General features: G+C 37.5%; 1 protein-coding gene and 1 pseudogene across 31 annotated transcripts in view; one reads left to right on the top strand and one right to left on the bottom strand.

Moving 5' to 3' along the window:
• Rtl4 (retrotransposon Gag like 4) overlaps positions 1–23,925 on the bottom strand; it is a 410,686-nt gene that overhangs the window by 29,916 nt on the left and 356,845 nt on the right. The window lies entirely within an intron of this gene.
• Ube2l3-ps1 (ubiquitin-conjugating enzyme E2L 3, pseudogene 1) lies at positions 2,921–3,373 on the top strand (annotated as a pseudogene).

Below are 23,925 nucleotides of genomic sequence, written 5' to 3'. Positions count from 1 at the left end.
TGGAAAATCTGGACAAAATGCACAATTATCTAGACAAATACCAGGTACCAAAGTTTAATCAGAATCAGATAAACCATCTAAACATTCCCATAACCCCTAAAGAAATAGAAGCAGTCATTAATAGTCTCCCAACCAAACAAAGGGCAGGACCAGACAGGTTTCGTGCTGAATTCTATCAGACCTTCACACATGGACTGACCCTGGGCTCCAACTGCATAGGTAGCAATGAATAGCCTAGTAAGAACACCAGTGGAAGGGGAAGCTCTTGGTCCTGCCAAGACTGAACCCGCAGTGAATGTGATTATTGGGGCCAGGCAGTAATGGGGGGAGGATGGGGAGGAGAACACCCATAGAAAAGGGGAGGGGGAGGGGCTAGGGGGATGTTGGCCTGGAAACCGGGAAAGGGAATATCAATCGAAATGTAAATAAGAAATATCCAAGTTAATAAAGATGAAAAAAAATATTGGAGGAACACTCCTCCATTGTTGGTGGGATTGCAAACTGGTACAACCAATCTGGAAATCAGTCTGGAGGTTCCTCAGAAAATTGGACATTGAACTGCCTGAGGATCCAGCTATACCTCTCTTGGGCATATACCCAAAAGATGCCTCAACATATAAAAGAGACACGTGCTCCACTATGTTCATCGCAGCCTTATTTATAATAGCCAGAAAATGGAAAGAACCCAGATGCCCTTCAACAGAGGAATGGATACAGAAAATGTGGTACATCTACACAATGGAATATTACTCAGCTATCAAAAACAACGAGTTTATGAAATTCGTAGGCAAATGGTTGGAACTGGAAAACATCATCCTGAGTGAGCTAACCCAATCACAGAAAGACATACATGGTATGCACTCACTGATAAGTGGCTATTAGCCCAAATGCTTGAATTACCCTAGATGCCTAGAACAAATGAAACTCAAGACGGATGATCAAAATGTGAATGCTTCACTCCTTCTCTAAAAGGGGAACAAGAATACCCTTGGCAGGGAAGAGAGAGGCAAAGATTAAAACAGAGACTGAAGGAACACCCATTCAGAGCCTGCCCCACATGTGGCCCATACATATACAGCCACCCAATTAGACAAGATGGATGAAGCAAAGAAGTGCATACCGACAGGAGCCGGATGTAGATCGCTCCTGAGAGACACAGCCAGAATACAGCAAATACAGAGGCGAATGCCAGCAGCAAACCACTGAACTGAGAATAGGACCCCCGTTGAAGGAATCAGAGAAAGAACTGGAAGAGCTTGAAGGGGCTCAAGACCCCATATGTACAACAATGCCAAGCAACCAGAGCTTCCAGGGACTAAGCCACTACCTAAAGACTATACATGGACTGTCCCTGGACTCTGACCTCATAGGTAGCAATGAATATCCTAGTAAGAGCACCAGTGGAAGGGGAAGCCCTGGGTCCTGCTAAGACTGAACCCCCAGTGAACTAGACTGTTGGGGGGAGGGCGGCAATGGGGGGAGGGTTGGGAGGGGAACACCCATAAGGAGGGAAAGTGGGGAGGGGGATGTTTGCCCGGAAACCAAAGAATTATTATTAAGTATTAAATAAATTTAAAAAAAAATAGAAATGTAAAAAAAAGTATTGGAAGGATCAGGAATTTCAAGGTACATACCTAAACATAGTAAAAGCAATATACAGCAAACCAGTAGCCAACATCAAGATAAATGAAGAGAAACTTGAAACAATCCCACTAAAATCAGGGACTAGACAAGTCTACCCACTCTCTCCCTACCTATTAAATATAGTACTTGCAGTCCTTTCCAGAGCAATTAGACAACAAAAGAGGTCAAAGGGATACAAATTTGAAAAGAAGTCAAAATATCACTATTTGCAGATAATATGATAGTTTAGTTAAGTGAATCCAAAAATTTCACCAGAGAACTCCTACAGCCAAGAAACAACTTCAGCAAAGTGGCAGGATATAAAATTAACTCAAACAATCAGTAGCCTTCCTCTACACAAAGGGTAAACAGGCTGAGAAAGAAATTAGGGAAACGAAACCCTTCACTATATTCAGAAATAATATAAAATACCTCAGTATGACTCTAACCAAGCAAGTGAAAGATCTGTATGATAAGAACTTCAAGTCCCTGAAAAAAGAAATTGAAGATCTCAGAAGATGGAAAGATCTCCCATGCTCATGGATTGGCAGGATTAATATAGTAAAAATGGCCATTTACCAAAAGCAATCTACAGATTCAATGTAATCCCCATCAAAATTCCAACTCAATTCTTCATAGTGTTAGAAAGAGCAATTTTCAAATTTGTCATTCGGAATAACAAAAAAACCCAGGATAGTGAAAACTATTCTCAAAAGTAAAAGAACTTCTGGGGGAATCACCATCTCTGACCTCAAGCTGTATTGCAGAGCAATCATGATAGAAACTGTATGGTATTTGACAATGATGCCAAACATAAACAACGGAAAAAAAAGAAAGCATCTTCAATAAACGGTGGTGGTCTAGTTGGCTGTCTGTATGTAGAAAAATAAAAATAGACCCATATTTGTCACCTTGCACAAAGCTGAAGTCCAAGTTTATCAAGGACCTCAACATAAAACCACAAACACTTAATCTAATAGAACAGAGAGTATGAAAGAGCCTTAAAGCCATTGGCACGGGGGGAAATTTCTCAAGTAGAACTCTAATGATTCAGGCGCTAAGATCCAGAATTGATAAATGGGACCTCATCAAACTTAAAAGTTTCTGCAAGGCAAAGGACATAGTCAATGGGACAAATTGGCAACCTCTGGATTGGGAAGGTAACTTCACCAACTCCACATCCAATAGAGGGCTAATATGCAAAATATATAAAGAACTCAAGAAACTAGCCACCAAAAAACTAAAAAATACAATAAAAAATGGGTTATAGGGAGGAAGCAGCGGCACCAGATCCAAGATGGCAGTCACTAGGAGGGTGATGTACGAGTTGGAGAGAACTATAAATGTGGAATGAAAAACTTCCATAACATCCAGGTTGATGAAGCTAATTTATTGACTTGGCAAGGGCTTATTGTTCCTAAGAACCCTCCATATGATGAGGGAGCCTTCAGAATTGAAGTCAACTTTCCAGCAGAGCATTCATTCCAACCACCCAAGATCACATTTCAAAGTTATCCCACCCTAACATAGATGAGAAGGGGCAGCTCTGTCTGCCAGTAATTACTGCTGAAAACTTGAAGCCAGTCACCAAGGCTCTCCACGTAATCTAGTGCCTCATAGCACTGGTGATTGACTTCCAGCTTGAGCACCCACTCTGGGCTGACTTAGAGGAAGAATACTCTAAGGATCAACCTTAAAAAATGCTGAAGAGTTTACAAAGAAATATGGGGGAAAGCGACCTGTGGACTAAAATCTGCCATGAGTGATTTCAGCAAGTTCGAGCAGAGACCCTGAGCAGTACTTTCAGACATCCAGCAAAGCAGGACTCTGTAGACATTGACATGTGCCACTAACTGGCATCACCTTGTGAGAGTTACTATCTTTCTACAGTTTCCTTACTCAAAAGTGGTCTAAGTAACCCATAAAGAAGGATTAAAAATTCAGATGTTCTAAAAAGATGGGGTATAGAACAAACAGAGAACTTATAACAGAGGAATCTCAAGAACCAGATTACAGACAGGAGTTTAGCATGACTATCCTCTGAAAGGGCCAACAAGCAGCTTACTGAGATAGAGGAAGATACTTATACCCAATCAATGTACTGAAGTCAGGAACTCTGGTGGCTGAATTCGGGAAAGGCTGGAAGAAGCTAAGAAGGAGGGCTACCCCATAGGAAGACCAGCAGTTTCAACTAACCTGGATCTCTGAGATCTCTCAGACAATGGATCACTAACCAGACAGCATACAGGAGCTAGTCTGAGGCCTCATACACACATACAGAAGAGGACTCCCTGGTCTGCCCTCAGTGGGAGAGAACTAGGCCTCAAGGAGTGGGGAGGCCTGGCAGGGGTGGGGGTATGGGTGGGGGTAGGGGGTGAGATGGGGACATCCTCTTGGAGGCAAGGACTAGAAGGCATGGGATGAGGAACTGTATGTGGGAGGAGAAAACAATTTGAGTTTAAATTTTTTTTTTAAAAAGAAGTCTTTAACCTATATGCAGTCACGAGGTCTCTCCTGGAACCCTATGCAACAACAGCAACAACAACAACAACAACAACAACAACAACAACAACAACAACAATAACGGACACTGATATTAAAAAACCCTAATGTAAAATATGAAAATAGCTAACAAGCAAAGTCTTCAATACTCCAACACATGGATATGGAAAATATTTAAGGTGATATCAATTACCATACTCTGGTTTTTATGTTATATAGACACATTCATACAGTGTGTTCTACACCACTACATGTATGGCATTTGTCATAAGGAATAAGTGAAAGCAAAGTCTATTTTAACCTAATTGCTCATATATACATGCTTATGTATATATATATGCATATGTATTTATAAAACTATAACTGTTTTATGTCAGAAACAAAATCATTGAAAAATCCACTGCATCCCTAATGAAGAATATCTTTGTTAGGCTAACACACTACCAAGGTTGGGGAAGGACTCTGTGAGCTTGACTGTATGACAACAGAAAAGTCTCAAGTTATAAAGCCAAGAGAACAGAGAATCTGTAGATTTCCTTTGTTCCAGTAGATGGTTTCATACATATGGAGACACCAATTAGACTTAGTAGGTTATCAAAAACAATAAGAAAATGAGGCTATGAAGTTGGGAGTGTGTCATGTTAGAGGGGACTTGAGGGGAACTGGATAGGAAAAATTAATGTTGATATGATCATGTTTCATTGTGTCTTTGTATGAAATTGTCAAGAATAACTAAAATTAATATAAGAAATAAAAAGAGATAATCCTAGGGCTATCCATACAATGTAAGAAGGAACATAAATAATAACTTCAGGGTGTTTTTCCAAAATTCATATCAGGTATTAAACAACGGTGTAGTAATCATGAAGATCACTAATTAAGAAAAGTTTCTTCCTCTTAAGATTAAAACAATCTTATACCAGGGCAAAGCAATAATCTTATCCTAGGCCTTATTATTTTCTGACATTAGAAATTTATATATATATATATATATATATTAATGATAGGGATGATTCATGCTTACTCAGGAGCAAAGGTAAGAGTTATAACAGATTGTTTTTTATAAAATCTGCTAGCAGTAAGAGATGGAGTGAAATATTTAGTGTTAAAGGTAAATTTTCACTAATCTAGAAAGCAGTGCTTACAAAAGCATCCTTCCAGAGTGAAAGCCGACCTGGCACCGTGTTCATCAGTAGACGTGCTTGACAAGAGATATCTACAGAGGGGAAACTTGTATTCATCAGAAGGAAGGGTGGTGGTAATGTAATGTTAATCTTTTTACCTAGTTGTTCATTCATATGTATTTTTTTTGTACTAAATGGAAATAATGATGGGACGAATGGGAAGGAGCAATTACAATACTAGTTACAATAGTAATACAGTAATAGGAGTTATACCTCATTGCAACTTAAAATGGACTTTGATTCACACAAATGCATACTGCAAACAAAATCAAACATAGGAACCATTTAAAAAGGAATATTCACATAAAATATAATACAGTAAGAATGGGAGGAGAAGGGAATTGTATATATAATTTGTTATGGAATTATAAATTAAAACAACAGTTGAGGTATCCCTGAGTGTCTGTCTAAAAGGGTTGACCAAAAGTGACAGGAAATCCCAAATGCTGCCCATGATATGGAGCAACAAGAACTAACTATTTCATTTTGGATGGGAATGTACAACGGAACTGCTTTTAAAATCAGTCTGGTAGGATTTTGTAAAAATAAAACTCAACATCCTCTTATTATATCAGCTAAGATTTGTCTTCTTTGGTATTTCACTGCGAAAATTAAAGTTTTGACCATACAAAAATGCACATGCATATCTTGGCAACTTTATTCATAATTTCACTGACCCAGAGACAACCAATATGTTCTTTGGTAGATGGGCACATTAATTGGCTAATATATCCAGATATTGTAATATAATTTAGGACTCAACAGAAGTAACTTATAAAGCCATTAAGACGAATTAAGGAAACTCACATATAATAAAAGAAGACAGTATGAAAAAAATCTACACATCGTATGCTATCAATTGGATACATTCTGGAAAAGGAAAATCTGAAGGAACAATAAAAATACAAATGGCTGTCAGACAGTGGGCAAAAGGAAAAGGTATTGAAAAGAGAGATTACAGAGGATTTTTCAGGCCACAAAATTAGTCTATGTTAAATTAAATATTACAGTGATACATGTGTCATTATAGATCTACCAAACCTGTAGAGTGTTTAACACAAAGAGTTAAACTTAATGAAAATTAAGGAGTATGTATAATAATAATAATAATAATAATAATAATAATAATAATAATGATAATGATAATGATAATAATAATACAAGTGTATTGATCAAAACAAATACATCACTACAATATGGGATGCTGATAGTGGAAGAAAAGGATGTTTGTGGTGAGAGAGTATAGAGGAAGTTCTTGTAATTCTCAATTAGTGCTGTTATGAACCTCAAACTATTTTGAAAACTGAAGTACATTTGTGATCATTAGGCAAACCCAGATGAGAAACATGATAAGACATATCCTCTTGCATGTTTAGAATGGCTACTGATAAAAATGCAAAAAATAACAGAGGTTACTGATGGTGGGGAGAAAGGAATATTACTTCAGTCAAAAGAAAAAAGTAGCATACCGAATGTACAAAAAGCAAAATACTAAAAATAAAACAGGAGTTGGAAGTGCATCTCTGTGGGAGAGTGCTTGACTAGCTTTGTAGCCATGGATTTTATCTTCAGCACCGTAGAAACAAAAATAGAATTACTACTTTCCCAATTCTTCTACTTCCAGGTATATAGCCAGAAGAATGAAATATACATTTTGAAGAAACATCTACATACCACGTTCATTTCATTCCTAGTTAAGGCTCCGTTATAATTGGATCCATAGACTTGTATATTGGTGGATGAACAGAGTCATGAAAAAACTAGGGAATCTTGTTATTTTGGTAAGATGTACACAACTGGAGGACACTATGTAAACGGAGTGGGCACAAGAACACAAGTGCAGCATGTTTTCATTCACACACAGAAGCTGAAAAGCTCCATCCTGTGGGTGAGAATGCAGTGATTATCAGAGGCTCGGAGAGGAAGCAGGTGGGCGAACATAGAAGGAAGTTGGTTAATGGGTGATAAAATTCAGTTGGAAAGGACAAGTTTGGGTGTATCACAAAATACTAAGATAACTATAGTTTGCAGCAACGTATTTTATATTTTTACAGAGAAGAACAGGAGAAAAATTTTGAGATGCCAAATATAATAAGAACTACAAGTCACCATAATTTGATAATTCCACAGTGTATTTTATATTTATATTTAATTATCACGCTGTAGCCTAGCTGCATGTATAATTATTATGTTTGAACAAAAATTAGAACTTCCATCCAACTCTAAAAAATGTGCTATTTTTTTAAAACAGTAAACATATTTGAATGTCATCTTTAATTTTTGCCTAACTGCTCAATATGCGAGGAGAAAACGAAAACCAAAGCAGTTTAAAGCCTGTTTCTGGGTCAGCATAATGACATTAGAGCTTTTAACTTGCTTCTCACATGGGGACATTTTATTAAATTGCTACCCAGCCTGTTTCAGACTTGTTGCAATCTTAGCAAACCTGTGTACATGGAAGATTCACGTCCTGGGCATGGATCCAAAAAGTTCATTAGCCACAAGCCCACATGTGGCTGCTGCCAAAAGATTTATTTTCATTCACTTTGCACAAGGTTAATCAACTCTTGTTTTCAGTGAGGATTTTGCAATGTCTATGAACTTTTCTATTACTTGAAATCCCAAAGATAGATCAGATCATGTGGAAACAAATCAAGAAAAATATCTAAATGGAAATAATTCTGTTAAGGCCACAGATCACCATGGATAATAGCAGAGAGCACGTCGTTACCTTGCCAACAATGTATTTACTGACATTTCTACATAAACATACTCCATAGTTTGTCTTAGCAGTTTTATAACTAGACTTGAGCTATTTTATAATTGTTTACTTGTAGGAAATAAGTAAATAGGGAGTCCCAACTTGAAACATAATTCCTTTTATGTTTCATGACTAATTTTCATTAATCCATGAGGGATGTTTGTATAATTATCCCATCCAGTGCACAAATAATCTGAGGACTGTCTAGAGACTGGTACTAAGCATTCAGGTTTGGAAGAGGAACCTGTGTAGAGAAGAACAGGAACCAATATAAGTCAAGGGTTTAGGATTTTACAAAAGAGAGTAAACAGATAAGCAGTGTCCCAGAACTTGCCAGGAAGTCAATTAATATCTATACTAGTTTATGTCAAAGGGCAATATGAAGCCCAAAAATGAAAGCCATACGCTCTGTTTTTAAATTTTTGATTCATTCATCCACACAAAGATCATTTTTTTTAAAAAATTAAGGAAACACTTGAGAAATATATGTGTAACTCTATGAAAATGAAGGTTATTTGAAAACCACTTGCAACAGAATTTAATGAGTAAATTTTAAGACACACTGCTTCAATTGAATTCAGGGATTAAATTCTTGGGGATATTGAGTAAATTGTTATATCTTATGCACATAAGACAAAAATCCATTAACCAACAACAGCCATCTATTTTATGACTAGACACGTGATAAGGAATAAAACAATTGTTTAGTTTTTAATCTATAAGTGTTTTGGGGATAAAAATCAGATATCCTCTTCAATAACGAAATGAAGCAACAGAAAACCTTGCCTATAATCTCCTAATTTAAAAAGCACTTTGTCAGATGTAATTCGACTTACCTGTGTTATTATTTATCTTTACTAAATATAGTGACAAAGGATAAATCAAAAAGGTTAATAATGGAAAATGTTCTCAACAAATCACTGACAGCTAGTACAGGTATTACTATATGATACGCATAGGAACATGAAACTCAGAAAGTGTTAATATAAATAAGGGTGAAGACAGGAAACATATAGGTCCCCATAACCATAAAACATTGTTCTTTTAGCTCATTCAGTTCACCCTTTACAGCAGAGGATTGATTTTTTTTAATTTTATTGGATATTTTTATTTACATTTCAAATGTTATTCCCTTTCCCAGTTTCCTGTTTATAAGTCCCCTATCTCATCCCCTCGCCCTTCTTCCATGAGGGTGTTCCCCTCCCCAACCATCCACCTTCCTGCCTCCCTGCCCAGACATTCCCCTACATTGTGGGTTCCAGCCTTGGCAGGACAAAGGGCTTCTCCTCCCATTGGTGCCCAACAAGCCTAAGAGGATTGAAATTTAATGAACATTTTATAAACAAAATCTAAAGTCTTGGGAGGATAGATACAGTCATGACCATATTCCTAATTCCTTTCAGTGCTTTTATGAGCAAGTTAGCATGTAGGACCAATATTGATCTAAGTTCCCCTAACTGCATTTTATGCTTTATATTTTCTTTATTTTCTATTAATGAGGGAAGAAAACAAAACAAAATGTGTATTGCTGGTAGGTTGGGGATAGCCAGAACAGCAATGGAATTCTAGAGCAGTGATAGAAGTTTTCATAGCTGAACAGCTTCGGATTACTACAGATATATTAACTACTAGAGCTCATGATCTACTATTTTAATTATACCACAGTTTGCAGATATATCTGCAGCGTTACATGAAGTGAAACTCTGAAATTGATTCCAAACATCAAAGGTGATTCTGGATTCATTTTCTTAATGTCTCATGGACTTGGGGATATGGAGAGGGAGCATATAAGCTAAACCATTGAGAAACAATCAGATAATAAGGCAACTTTACAGAAGTCAGTGGACTGATACACTTTATTGAGAAATTCTGATTATATCATATAGAAGAAGAATCTATGTTTAATAAAAGGGCAAATTTAGGGGGAAAAAGAAATTCAAGGTCACCATTGGCTATATAGTAAGTTTGAGGCCAGTCTGGGTTGCATGAGACCCTGTATTAATAAACAGAGAGAGAGAGAGAAAGAGAGAGAGAGAGAGAGAGAGAGAGAGAGAGAGAGAGAGAGAGAGAGATTCTGAACTCTTAGAATAACATCCTATTGACACCATTAGCTGAGGCCCATATTGCAATGAACCCAATCTTACAATCTAGAAATTCCATACCAGCCATTGACTTCTATTAGCTTGATTTTATCTCGCTCACTAGGGTTCTTTTTTTTTTTTCATTCTCCTAAGTTCTCTGTTGATCATGGTCAAAGGAAAACAAATACTCCAAACCAAACAATGAAAATAAACTCGTGCATAGAGTTGCTGCTTTGGACCTAATATATCAGTTGAATTTAGATTGTCTTTCACAAGTCAAAGAAATCATGACTTTGGATATTCAACTGTGATTTTATATTGTTTTTATTTTCGTGAGCAGCTTTCTAAAAATGAGCATGTAAAGACTATTGATTACAACTATGGTGAAATATCCTTTCAGGCTCATTGACTCAATATCTCTTTTTCTTCCTTTAATATTGCTCTATGATTTGGGGCTACTGTACCCCTCAATGCCTCGGGTTTCATCTATAAAATATTAGGTATATCTTCCACTCTCACAGTCAATAGTTAAGTTAAATAAGATGGTATGTGGAGAGAATCATTCTTTATGTGAACCTCACGGTATTAATTCTGCATTTCTAATCCCTTGTGATTGTTTTTAAAACTTTCCATCATTTTTAGCATTTTTGTAAGTTATATTTTTTCCTCATTGCATCATAATATGAAATTGGTAGAAGGAATATTGGTAGGTCCTTTGGAAAACCGAGTTCTAGTACACTTTAGTGAATACCCACCTTGTGTCTGTTCTCATTTTGGGGATCTAAAAATTGGTATAATTTTACTAAGCCACCAGCTTACAAAAATATGTACAATTGTGTAGAATTCTAGTTTGACATCTATCACATTGTAATAAAAATACAATGGGGAAAATTAGGGGCTTTCGGTCTTTTTATATATCAAATAATGTGCTGTATGCCCCCCTTTTTTTAGCCACAAAGATTGGACGCATTTTTTATTTGATTTGTTTTCATCCCACATCAAATACAGCTCAAAACACAGAGGCGGAGGCAGGATGTAAATCAGGTTTGTTTGATTCCACAGTACTCATGCTCATAAGTACTCCGCTCCTACTGCCTAACTGATGACCTTCTTGAAAGGTACCTCTTTCTCTTTGCTCTCATGAGCACTTCCAAATTATCCCATGACTTTTCACTTCCTTGATTAATATAGATTAAAACATCTCTTGGCCTAATAAGACAGGAGCAATTTATGGTGACTATTTCTTAAGTCTCCAGCTAGAATTTCAAGTTTTTCAGCTCAAATGGAAGACTATTGGCATGTATTAGGAATCAGCTTTCAGTCAAGGTTCAGTATATACGGGCTCTACTTTAGCTCAACAAATGTATCTCCGGTTCAGCTATACGATCCATTCCACATTAGTTTACTTCTATTACTATATCAAAATATTTAGATGATTTAAAATGGAAAGGAGCTCATTAATTTCATAGTTTGGGAAAATGAAAAGCCAAAGTTGGAAGATCATTCCATTTGGCCTCTGGTGAGGACCCACCCCATTGAAGGCATTAAAACATAGCAGCTAGCATCCTGGCAAGAACACCTTGCTCTGCACACTAATTTCTGAATAAGAGAGAGAACCTAAACTCTGGATAAGGTAGTAGACTACATGTACTTTCTTCGTGGCACAGTAATGGAGAAGAGTCAGAATAAGAAGATAGACTATATTTCCGAGAGGAAACGCTTCTTAATTCCATGAAAATGAGGAGGAGATATGTGAGAAGTACAAAGGAAAAGAAGGGATAGAGCCAGCCCCCTCCACTACTGCAAGTTTCTATTGCTATGGTGATAATGTAAGCAGGGTACAACTCTCAGTTGTGTTGTCAATTGCTATATTTTCTACATACTTAGGACACTTCCCCCAGGTAGAACAGTAATCATGCCAGAAAATTTGATCTGAAGAGTATCAGGATGGTAAGAGAACCTGCCTACAACATAGATTGCAAGGTTAAGTGTGATTACCAGAGGTACCTGGTATGTAAAGAAGGAAAGTTATTAAAACAAAGACAACTGTGGAGGAGGACAATGAACAAAAGTACAATACAGAAACAACATCAGAATAAGCTACAGGGAAAAAAATCCAAGAGCCCACATGTGCAAAGATTCTACCTTGAACATATAAACAGCAATATCAACTGCAAGGACTCAGGAAGAAGCTTCTCTAATACTTGGGCTTTTTGTTTTCTAATTTTGTGTTTAATTATACTTTAGCAGAATTTTAATATGGTATATTACACACACACACACACACACACACACACACACTCACACATATGTAGAGAGAGAGAGAGGGAGAGACAGGGAGTAAGAGGGAGCCATTTGTTTACTTACGAAAATTTCCTCCCACATTTTACATTATTGGGCCATTTTCCTTCTATTTTTCTTTCTTTCTTCCTTCATTTCGTCCTTCCTTTCCTTTTCCTTCTTTCCTTTTTTCTTTTTCTATTGTTCTTGATCTATATGTGTCACTTTTTTCATTCCACTATTCTTTTAGGACTATTTAAAGAGAAGCAGTGGATTTAAGTACTATCTCTTACTACAAAAAATATACCTCACAGGTAAACACACCCACAGATTGAGTCAAAAGCTGAAGGAAACTTATCAAGTCTTCTACAGAGTTTAATATCACTTCATGGTGATAACTATAAAAAATCTGGAATTAAGAAATATCCATAAATATAATAAAGAGAATTTATGAGAAATCTATACCCAACTTTATACTAAAGAGGGTAAATTTAAAAAGTATTTTCTTTCAGGTCAGGAACAGGATAAAGGTTCCTGCTCTCTCAACTCTTATTCAATATAATATGTTGTTTAACTTGAGTGAAAGAAAAAAAATGCCAGAAATGCAACAGGTACAGATATCACAGGAAGAATCTGAAATTGTGCTTATTTTCAAGAAATAGGATAGTTTTCTTAAAAATACCCTTGAACATACACCAGAAAACTCTTGGATTTGATAAACATGTTCAGCAGTATACTAGGATACAAATAAAAATCAGTAGCTTCTCTATCAGTACTAGCTAAAAATAATAGTTAAGAGTAAACCTTACAATGATGACAACTGCCCCTACAATTGAACTGTATAAAATTCACAGAAAATTAATAAAATAATTGTTTAAAATTTAGTCATTTGTCTACCATAAGTATCTAGAGTACATAAGGAACTGTAATTATTGATCATCAAAAAGGCCACCAACAATTGAGATAGTAAACTAAATTGACACTTCTCAAAAAAAGAAACACAAATATCCAATAAGCATTTGATAAAATATTCTACATACATCAGGGAAGGGCACATTAAAACTTCTTTGATATTCCATCTCATATCACTTGGAATAGTGATCACCAAAAAAATGGACAACAAATGCTTGCAAAACTATGAGGAAGGCTTATCTATTTCAGCTGCGGATACAAATTGCTATGGCCAGTATAGAAACTGGCATAGAGGATTCTCAGAAAACAACCATACCACCCAACTATAACTTTTTTGTTCACATATGTGAAGGACTCTAAGATAACATGAAATATGTGCACATTCAAATTTATTGCTGCTGTAAATTCACAGTAGCTAGAAGATTAGAGCATCCTCAGTGTCCATCAAAAAAAGGATAGATAAAGAAAATGGTGTACAAATACAAGACTGAATTATATTCAGCTGTAAAGAAAAACTGAAATCCTAATATTTGCAGAAAATGTAATCAACTGGAAATCATTATGTTACAATAAGCCAGGATCAAATGAATATTGCATACTTTCTCTCATGCTGAATACAATCTAAATCTGTATATATGTTTATAAACATTTATATGAGGTGAGACATGGGTCTTGGAAATTACAAAGTGGAGCAAAACAGAGAAAGAAGACATCCCAAGTGACCAAAAGGGGAAGGGGAGTAGTTGGCAATAGAGTTTGCATGACAGGAAAGCAAAAAGTGGAGATTATTCTTCAGGAAGATTAGGGAAGATGAATGGAGAGAAATGAATTAGAACAAAGTAAAATAACATGTATATTTAAAATGTCATAAGAAACCTCATTATTTTATATGCCAGATTATAGTTAATAAAGTAAACTTTAAAATAATCAGGCCAGATAAGAAACCCAGAGATGAGAAAGGGGGGAATCTTACACTTTTCATAACAGCCAATTCTTACCATGTCCCCAAAAGACTAAACTTCTCCATTCTTTTTTCTTTTTTCTTTTTTTTTTCCGAGCTGGGGACCAAACCCAGGGCCTTGAGCTTGCTAGGCAAGCGCTCTACCTCTGAGCTAATTCCCCAACCCCAAACTTTTCCATTCTAAGAGTAGTGTCCAATGATGAAATGATCTCATATTGGACACTGCCTCTTAAGGGTCTTCACATCTATTGACATCATCACACTGGGGACTAAATCTCTAGGACATGAATTTCCAAGTAACATACCCAATCCATAGCACTTGGCAATGATGTCACAGCAATAATGGACAATAATTTTCCCATTCACTCTTTTCAAATTTAAGAAATTGTCTAGACCACTCTGAGGTAAAGAGAGATAGAGCAGAATTAATCCATTTCTCATCTTTTCTTAGTATTTTAGTAGAGTCATCAAGAACTTTGGAAGAAGGAAAAAGTCACAGCCACCCACCCACTTTCTTAATGCTAGCTTAGTTCCACACAGTAAAGAAATTTCCCATTTCTAGCTGTGAATGTAATTTTCTCTGCTTTGGAGCCCTACCCAGTAATCTAAGGAAGCTGACATTTTCCATCCTGTAATAGGGTGAGGACATTAGTTTGATGATTTTTTTTCCAGAAGTTCTTTTTTACTTTCAGGGCATATGGTATCCAGGGCTACATCTGTTCTGATTACCAAAGGCTTTTCTCTGGAAAGTCTGCCTAAAGACAAACGGTCTAAAACTACAACCATCCCTTCTCTTGTTACAAGAAGGGTCCTACCTCCTCTGCATTTGTGCTGTGAACATAGCTTTTATCTAGTTAGTGCCATAGATCTCTCAACAATCTTATTGTGCCTTTTTATGAAAGTTTGTTTCATTACATGAGGGCTGTGTGCTATAGCATTGTAGTCTTCATATATGATGAAACTAAAACATAAAAGAACAATGTCCCAAAACACTTGTAATGGTACATGCCCATAATCTCAGTACTTCATAGGTGGATGTATGATGACCCAAAGCTCAAGATGATCTTCAGATACATGGTGAATTCAACATCTGTTAAGTCTACAAGACCTGTCTTGGGAAATTATAATATCCTTTAAACTGGGAGGAAGTTTGAAACTCAGTTCTCTTGCACTCATCCTTATGAAGAATCCATACTTCATATAGTTTGAGCAAGACAGAGATGTTTCTCCTACATCACCAGACACTTCAGTAGCTGTATGGTACATTACAAAATCACTTCGGAGCCACTGAGGATCTAGCACCTTGTCTGAGGGTGCATAGTGATTTATACCTCATTGGATATTTGGATAAGTCCTGCAAGGAACTACTCAAAGATTTGAGCACTAGTTAGCTGTATAATCTCAAGGTCATCAGGCTAAGGATTAATTCTCTTTTGTACCTAACAACCAACAATACCTAATATTTGCCAACTGCTTTCCCTGAGACAGGAAATATAGAATATGTTTATATGTATTGTGGAAGTTATTCCATTCTCTCTCTCTCTCTCTCTCTCTCTCTCTCTCTCTCTCTCTCTCTCTCTCTCTCTCTCTCTCTCATTGGATATTTCTTTATTTACATTTCAAATGTTATTCCCTTTCCTGGCTTCATGTCCATAAGTCCCCTATCCCCTCCCCCTCCCCTTTTCTATAAGTGTGTTCCCCTCCCCATCCACCTCCCTTCCTGCCCCCCACTGACATTCCCTTACACTGGGGACCCAACCTTGGCAGAATCAAGGGCTTCTCCTTCCATTGGTGCCCAACACAGCCATCCTCTGCTACATATGCAGTTGGAGCCATTGGGTCAGTCCATGTATAGTCTTTGGGTAGGGGGTTTAATCCCTGGAAGCTCTGTTTGGTTGGCATTGTTGTTATTATTGGTTTGCAAGCCCCTTCAGCTCTTTCAATCCTTTCTCTAATTCCTCCAACGGGGGTCCCATTCTCAGTTCAGTGGTTTGCTGCTAGCATTCACCTCTGTATTTGACATACTCTGGCTATGTCTCTCAGGAGACAGCTATATCCAGTTCCTGTCAGCATGCCCTTCTTAACTTCATCAATCTTATCTAGTTTTGGTGGCTGTATTAGGGGCCACAAGTGGGGCAGGCTCTGAATAGCTGTTCCTTCAGTCTCTGCTCTAAACTTTGCCTCAATATCCCCTCCTATGGATATTTTCTTCCCCTTTTTAAGAAGGAGTGAAGCACCTGTACTTTGGTCATCCTTCTTCTTGAGCTTCATGTGGTCTGTGGATTGCATCTTGGGTAATTTGAGCTTTTGGGCTAATATCAACTTCTCAGTGAGTGTGTACCATGTGTGTTTTTTCTGTGATTGGGTTACCTCACTCGGAATGATATTTTCTAGTTCAATCCATTTGCCTATGAATTTCATGAAGTCATTGTTTTTGATAGATGAATAGTACTCCATTGTATAGATGTACCACATTTTCTGTACCCATTCCTCTGTTGAAGAGCATCTGGATTCTTTCCAGTTTCTGGCTGTTATAAATAAGGCTGCTATGAACATAGTGGAGCATGTGTCTTCATTATATGTTGGAGCATGTTTTGGGTATATGCCCAGGAGAGATATAGCTGGGTCCTCAGGTAGTGGAATGTCTAATTTTCTTCCATTTTCTCTCTTAAACTACTTGTATAAGTATGTGCTGCTTTTAATTTTCATTGTTCTGTGTTTTTAACCATATAAACTATTTACTGATGAGAATTTGACTCATTATATATGCATTTGCTCCCCTAATTCTATGTCAGGTATGCATTCTGCTCAGACTTTAGCAATATTAATTAACCATTGTATACTTCAGCCATTTACACCATATCTTCAATGATTTCTAGTATATTCATATCAGGTAGCTATAACCATAATCTCTTTTAGAAGGTGTCATTTCAGTTCCCCATAACTGACAACTTTACTCTGCTGTTTTGTAGTAGGGACTGGGACTTGTTTGGCCTACATCCAACTTTCTCCATTAAAGATTCATAAAAGATCAAACATTTAAATGTCACAGATAACATCAAAGTAATGAAAAATCAACTGGGGAAAGACTTGTGGATGATTAGAAGGACCCTGTTTTTTAAGGAGTAGGTGAAATTGATTTGTGCCGTAATGTGTACCTAATTGTTTTTTTTTTAAAGTCATCCAAAATCATGGACTTTGACAAAAAATACAAATTTAATTATATGTAGGATAAATGAATATCGTTGGGCTGGTTTCAAATTCTCAGTCACTAGTTGGTGATATCTCTGTTCAAGAAATGTGGATAATAAGATTCAGTTTTGTTAAGCTATCTTTTCCCATAAATTCTCTATCTACATATTGGAATTTGAGTCATCTGGCTTTATGACTTTAAGTTTGCCTGTGCTTTTGGCTAATGCAAAGTTGTTGCTTGCCAGACAAGCTTTTGAGGTCCATCATTTCATACTATCTCATCTCTGAGCTGCTCACCTCTCTGAAAAGATATGAAAGGTACATCAATAATGATTTTCAATAGATACTACAAGTAGCAAGTTTACATTTCTGAAAAGCCAAACCTGATTCCCAGATTCAAGTTTGTCAATAGAATTAAGTATAAAGCACAAGCTTTCTAAGATTCTAAATGTATTCCTGATATCAAGACAGCCTGGTGTGCCATGGATCATCTGTCACTGTCATGTGTCTTCCTCTCTTGGATCAGGCTGTCCAAATGTCCATTTTTTTCAATGGGACTAATTCAAAGGCTGTGTTTGGATGAGTGCCTGCTTTAAAGATCATGTCAAGGATTAGATGATACTTACCAAATCTCTATGACAATGTGTGACTCTTGGTGGGTAATTATTAACAAGTACAAGAACTGACACCATTTTGCTGGCGATGGTGAGAAAATAGATTCCCAGTTAGAGGAAATATAGCAGAATGTGAGTTATTTTGTCATTAGCAGAAATGCATTGTTTCTGACATAGTATGGCCTAATTGAAGAAATAAACAAATAGTCCCAATCTTGCTCAACCTGGGCCTATATTGGCACCTCTATTCCTTCATCATAATGAATATGAGAGTGCATGGCTCAGTGCACAATATCATATTGTGTGTGTGCGTGTGGATGTTTGTTTTGCGAATTCTAACAAGTAGAAGGACCAGCAGCCTGGCAAAATTTCACCATAGTTGTCCATTCTTCTGTCATGCCAAAGCTCTCGTATACTCTCAAAGGTAGCTATACCACAGGCCTCAGCACTACAAAGACGGAAGTTCATTTCAGACAGCCGAGTGTTCTTTTAGTCACTATGACAAAGGAGTCGAAATGAGACAGGAAGTTATTACGGGCTAAGTTGTATTTTCCTAAACCTAGAGCTACACTGAATACCTAGTTCGTAATATCTTTGAACGTGATCGATTTTAAGAAATAAAGTCTTGGTCTATTTTATACTGCTATAACAAATCTACAACTTAGGCAATTCATAAAGAGAATAAATTTCTTTTTCACAGTTGTTGAGGCTAAAAAGTCAAAGATTTGGTTACTGCCTCTGAGGAGAGCTTTCATGCTTCATTGAATCATGGCAGAGGATAGCACATGGCAAATGAACAGGAGAGAGAATAGATAGAAGCAATAGACCACTCAAGAAGAAAACTCATTTAGATAAGAAATTACTCCTGCAATAACTATCTCAGGACCATGGCCAAAGATAATGGCATCGATCCATTCATGAGCGTGGAACCCTGAGGACTTAATTAACTCAGAAAGGTCTCGTCTCCCAATACTCTCATGATGGGGATTAAGTGTCAGCATAAATTTGGAAGGGACATTCAAACAATAAAATTTCTGCCAAAGTAAGCAAGTTCATATGAGAGTGTAGTGGGTTATGAGAGCCCCCTCAATCTAATATGTCAAATATCCTTATAGAAAGAAGAGACACACAAATATAGAAGAAAGACAGCTCTGTGAAGTCATAGATGAACTAGGGAAGACAGACTTATGATGATGGAAAAATAGCTTGCCTTGGTGTAAATATAAACCATAGAACATCAAAGATTGTCAGTAAAAGCTGTGGGCTTGAGAGAAAGCTTGACCCTGCCAATACCTTTATTTCAGACTTCTAGCCTGCATATCTGTAGGGTAATGCATTTTTCTTGTTTCAAGTCATTCTGTGTGCTGTATTACATTACCACAGCTCTAGGCAAACAATCTAGGAAGGAGAATACTATTGGAAGTCAGAAAACTCCTGACATTGCTATTTTTAACGCTAATCTTAGATGGATGATTTAATAACTGAATCTCTCGTTCCTCACAAATGAAATAATAACATCAATTTAAGCTCATGGGATTATTGTAAACATAAAGTTTGACTATAAGGATATATCACGATGATTTTCTACCATAATAAATGCCTCATGCCTGCATACCCTCCAACCCCAAAATGTGTCTATGATATACACACCATAGTGATTCCTTACGTACACCCCTCTTAAGTACACACCCAACAGTAATGGTTGGCAAGACGATTTTTAGAAGGAACGCAAAGACTATTTTAAAACACCATGTGGTTGTTACCATTAAAACAGAAAATAGGACCATGGTATATTCACACAATGGAGAGTTAGAAATGTACTCACAAACGATGAAGATCCTGAAATGTTATCATGAATGAGAAAAGAATACCAAAAACAAAATAATAACAGACTCTGCACATACATACAATTTAAAACTCAGGGAAAACTAACGGTGAGAGTGCTTGAGTGGAAACAATGGTTGTTGGGAGCAGACTCAAGATGGTGGAAGCAGCCTTCATGTTAAAAAGCAATTGTAGTTTAGACTTATATTAGATCAAAAGACTGTGTTAGATCAAAGCAGCCATACCTAAGCCTGCACCTGCAGTTCTGCTTGAATTCAATAGATAGAATAAATCTGGTTGTCAGGTTGCTTAGCACCGGTGGTCAGGTCGCTTTGCACTGGTGGTCAGGTCACTAAGCAACCCACCCTACTGTTCTCCCCTCTGGCCGATTTACCCAGCCAGTATCCTGGTCATTGAGCCAGGCCCATTCTTCTGTGGTTACCTAACCCCTCCCCACATCTTGCTTCTACCAGTATATCTTCTGCCTAAGAAAAATTAAAAATTTTCAGCTTGATCAGACTTCTTGACCTGCTGTCTGTTCTTTGCGTCTCTCATCCCCTATTCTCTCCTAGGTGGACCCCAGACCCTGGTCGACTACCCTGTGGGTCAGGGCAAATGGTTAAGAGTAGCGTTTCTAAATCTTTGAGAGATGCTGGTGACAGTTCATTTCCAAATACAGAGATTGTTTACTTGGGTACCTTCACATTAAAAAAGTCGCAAGCATGTATATAATATTTCAAGGAATTTTTTTTAAAAAAAATTATACGTATTGACTTAAAATTTCAATATTTTAAACACCCGACTAAGTGAAAATAAAATGTATATCTGAGATGTGTCAGCATAGATATCTTACAATTCAGAAGAGGAAAAAACAAAGATATACGCACAAAATGCAGTGAATATTAGAAAGGAAGCATTTCCTTTACATTCAACAGAAGGCTTTATCAACTTCAATTTGCTGCTCTTTAATGGTATCTTTAGAGACATGCCGAACTTCATACTTTTATGCCTCTGTTTTTCATTCAACAGACAGACTAGCTTGCCTGAGTAATGTGCCTTCCCAAGTCACCTTCTGTTCACGTCAACAGCAGAATAAATATGAGAGTGAGATGAATTGGGGTTGTGCCTCTCAGTATTTGAGGCTGAAGAACAATAGAACATCAGTCATTTGGTGGATAGCAAGGCTTTCTTTCAGCTGAGATGAGAAATAACCAATCAATAGAGTCAGAGCACCTGCCAAAACACTTGTAAAAGAAAGAAAGGTCGAGTGCTATTTTTCTCCTTCTATCACAAAATCTAGACATACCAAAGGGGAGAGAGGTAAAAGCAGCAGCAGCAGCAGCAACAACAACAACAACAAAAAGAACCTTAAAATAAGCATATTTTGACATAAGGCAGATCTAAAGCACGATTCAAATTCTTGAAGCCCTAAAGGCAAGGCCAAAACATTTGAAAGTTTGTTTTGGGAGAAAAATGAATATTATGAAAAGAATTAGACACTGGGGATTGCCATATTGTGAAAAGTCTATCAGACTTGTAAAGACCCCTCTCCTCAGACAGGATCTCATTATGTATTCCAGAATAGTCTTGAACCTTGATCCCCTTGCCTCAGATGGCTGGTGCTGAGATTATAGGAGTGAAACAGCCAATTGTTAAGCAGACTTAACAATTTTCTTAACAATGGGCTTTTACAAATCCAAAAAAACAGATTATAGCCAATAAATAAAAAAGCAGTTCACTAATATAAAATACCTCAGTGTGACTTTAACCAAGCAAGTAAAAGATCTGTATGATAAGAACTTCAAGCCTCTGAAGAAAGAAATTGAACAAGATCTCAGAAGATGGAAAGATCTCCCATGCTCATGGATTGACAGGGTTAATATATAAAAATGACCATTTTACCAAAAGCGATCTACAGATTCAATGCAATCCCCATCAAAATTCCAATCCAATTTTTCATAGAGTTAGACAGAATAATTTGCAAATTCATCTGGAATAACAAAAAAAAAAAAAAAAACCCAGGATAGATAAAACTATGCTCAAAAATAAAAGGACTTCCGGGAGAATCACTATCATTGAACTCAAGCAGTATTACAGAGCAATAGTGATAAAAACTGCATGGTATTGGTACAGAGACAGGCAGATAGACCAATGGAATAGAATTGAAGACCCAAGAATGAACCCACGCACCTATGGTCACTTGATTTTTGACGAAGGAGCCAAAACCATCCAATGGAAAAAAAGATAGCATTTTCAGCAAATGGTGTTGGTTCAACTGGAGGTCAACATGTAGAAGAATGCAGATCGATTCATGTTTATCACCCTGTACAAAGCTTAAGTCCAAGTGGATCAAGGACCTCCACATCAAACCAGATACACTCAAACTAATAGAAGAAAAAGTGGGGAAAAATCTCGAACACATGGGCACTGGAGAAAGTTTACTGAACAAAACACCAATGGCTTATGCTCTAAGATCAAGAATCGATAAACGGGATTTCATAAAACTGCAAAGCTTCTGTAAGGCAAAGGACACTGTAGTTAGGACAAAACGGCAACCAACAGATTGAGAAAAGATCTTTACCAATCCTACAACAGATAGAGGCCTTATATCCAAAATATACAAAGAACTCACGAAGTTAGACTGCAGGGAGACAAATAACCCTATTAAAAATGGGGTTCAGAGCTAAAGAAAGAATTCACAGCTGAGGAATGTCGAATGGCTGAGAAGCACCTAAAGAAATGTTCAACATCTTTAGAAATGGGGTTCAGAGCTAAAGAAAGAATTCACAGCTGAGGAATGTCGAATGGCTGAGAAGCACCTAAAGAAATGTTCAACATCTTTAGTCATAAGGGAAATGCAAACAAAACAACCCTGAGATTCCACTGCACACCAGGCAGTATGGCTAAGATCAAAAACTCAGGGGATAGCAGGTGCTGGCGAGGATGTGGAGAAAGAGGAACACTCCTCCATTGTTGGTGGGATTGCAGACTGGTACAACCATTCTGGAAATCAGTCTGGAGGATCCTCAGAAAATTGGACATTGCACTACCTGAGGACCCAGCTATACCCCTCTTAGGCATATACACAAAAGATGCCCCAACATATAACAAAGACACGTGCTCCACTATGTTCATAGCAGCCTTATTTATAATAGCCAGAAGCTGGAAAGAACCCAGATGGCCTTCAACAAAGGAATGGATACAGAAAACGTGGTACATCTTCACAATGGAATTTATGAAATTCGTAGGCAAATGGATGGAACTGGAAAATATCATCCTGAGTGAGGTAACCCAATCACAGAAAAACACACATGAGTGTATGCACTCATTGATAAGTGGATATTAGCCCAAATGCTCGAATTACTCCAGATACACAGAACACATGAAACTCAAAAAGGATGACCAAAATGCGAATGCTTCACTCCTTCTTTTAAAGGGGACCAAGAATACACTTGGCAGGGAATAGTGAGGCAACGTTTAGAACAGAGGCTGAAGGAACGCCCATTCAGAGTCTGCCCTACATGTGACCCATACATAAACAGGACTGAACTAGATAAGATGGATGAAGCAAAGAAGTACAGGCTGACAGGAACCAGATGTAGATCTCTCCTGAGAGACACAGCCAGAATATGGCAAATACATAGGCGAATGCCAGCAGCAAAACACTGAACTAAGAATGGGACCCCCACTGAAGGAATCAGAGAAAGGACTGAAAGAGCTGAAGGGGCTTCAGACCCCATATGAACAACAATGCCAAGCAACCAGGGCTTCCAGGGACTAAGCCACTACCTAAAGACTATACGTGGACTCACCCTGGGCTCCAACCTCATAGGTAGCAATGAATAGCCTAGTAAGAGCACCAGTGGAAGGGGAAGCCCTTGGTCCTGTCAAGACTGAACCCCCAGTGAATGTGATTGTTGGGGGGAGGGAAGTAATGCGGGAAGGATGGGGAGGGGAACAACCGTATAGAAGGGGAGGGTGAGGGGCTTGG

The sequence above is a fragment of the Rattus norvegicus genome, chromosome X, assembly GCF_036323735.1.
Source record: "Rattus norvegicus strain BN/NHsdMcwi chromosome X, GRCr8, whole genome shotgun sequence".
Classification (NCBI taxonomy): domain Eukaryota; kingdom Metazoa; phylum Chordata; class Mammalia; order Rodentia; family Muridae; genus Rattus; species Rattus norvegicus.
The sequence above is the reverse complement of the archived record's forward strand: the minus strand, read 5'-3'. Positions and strand labels throughout refer to the sequence as shown.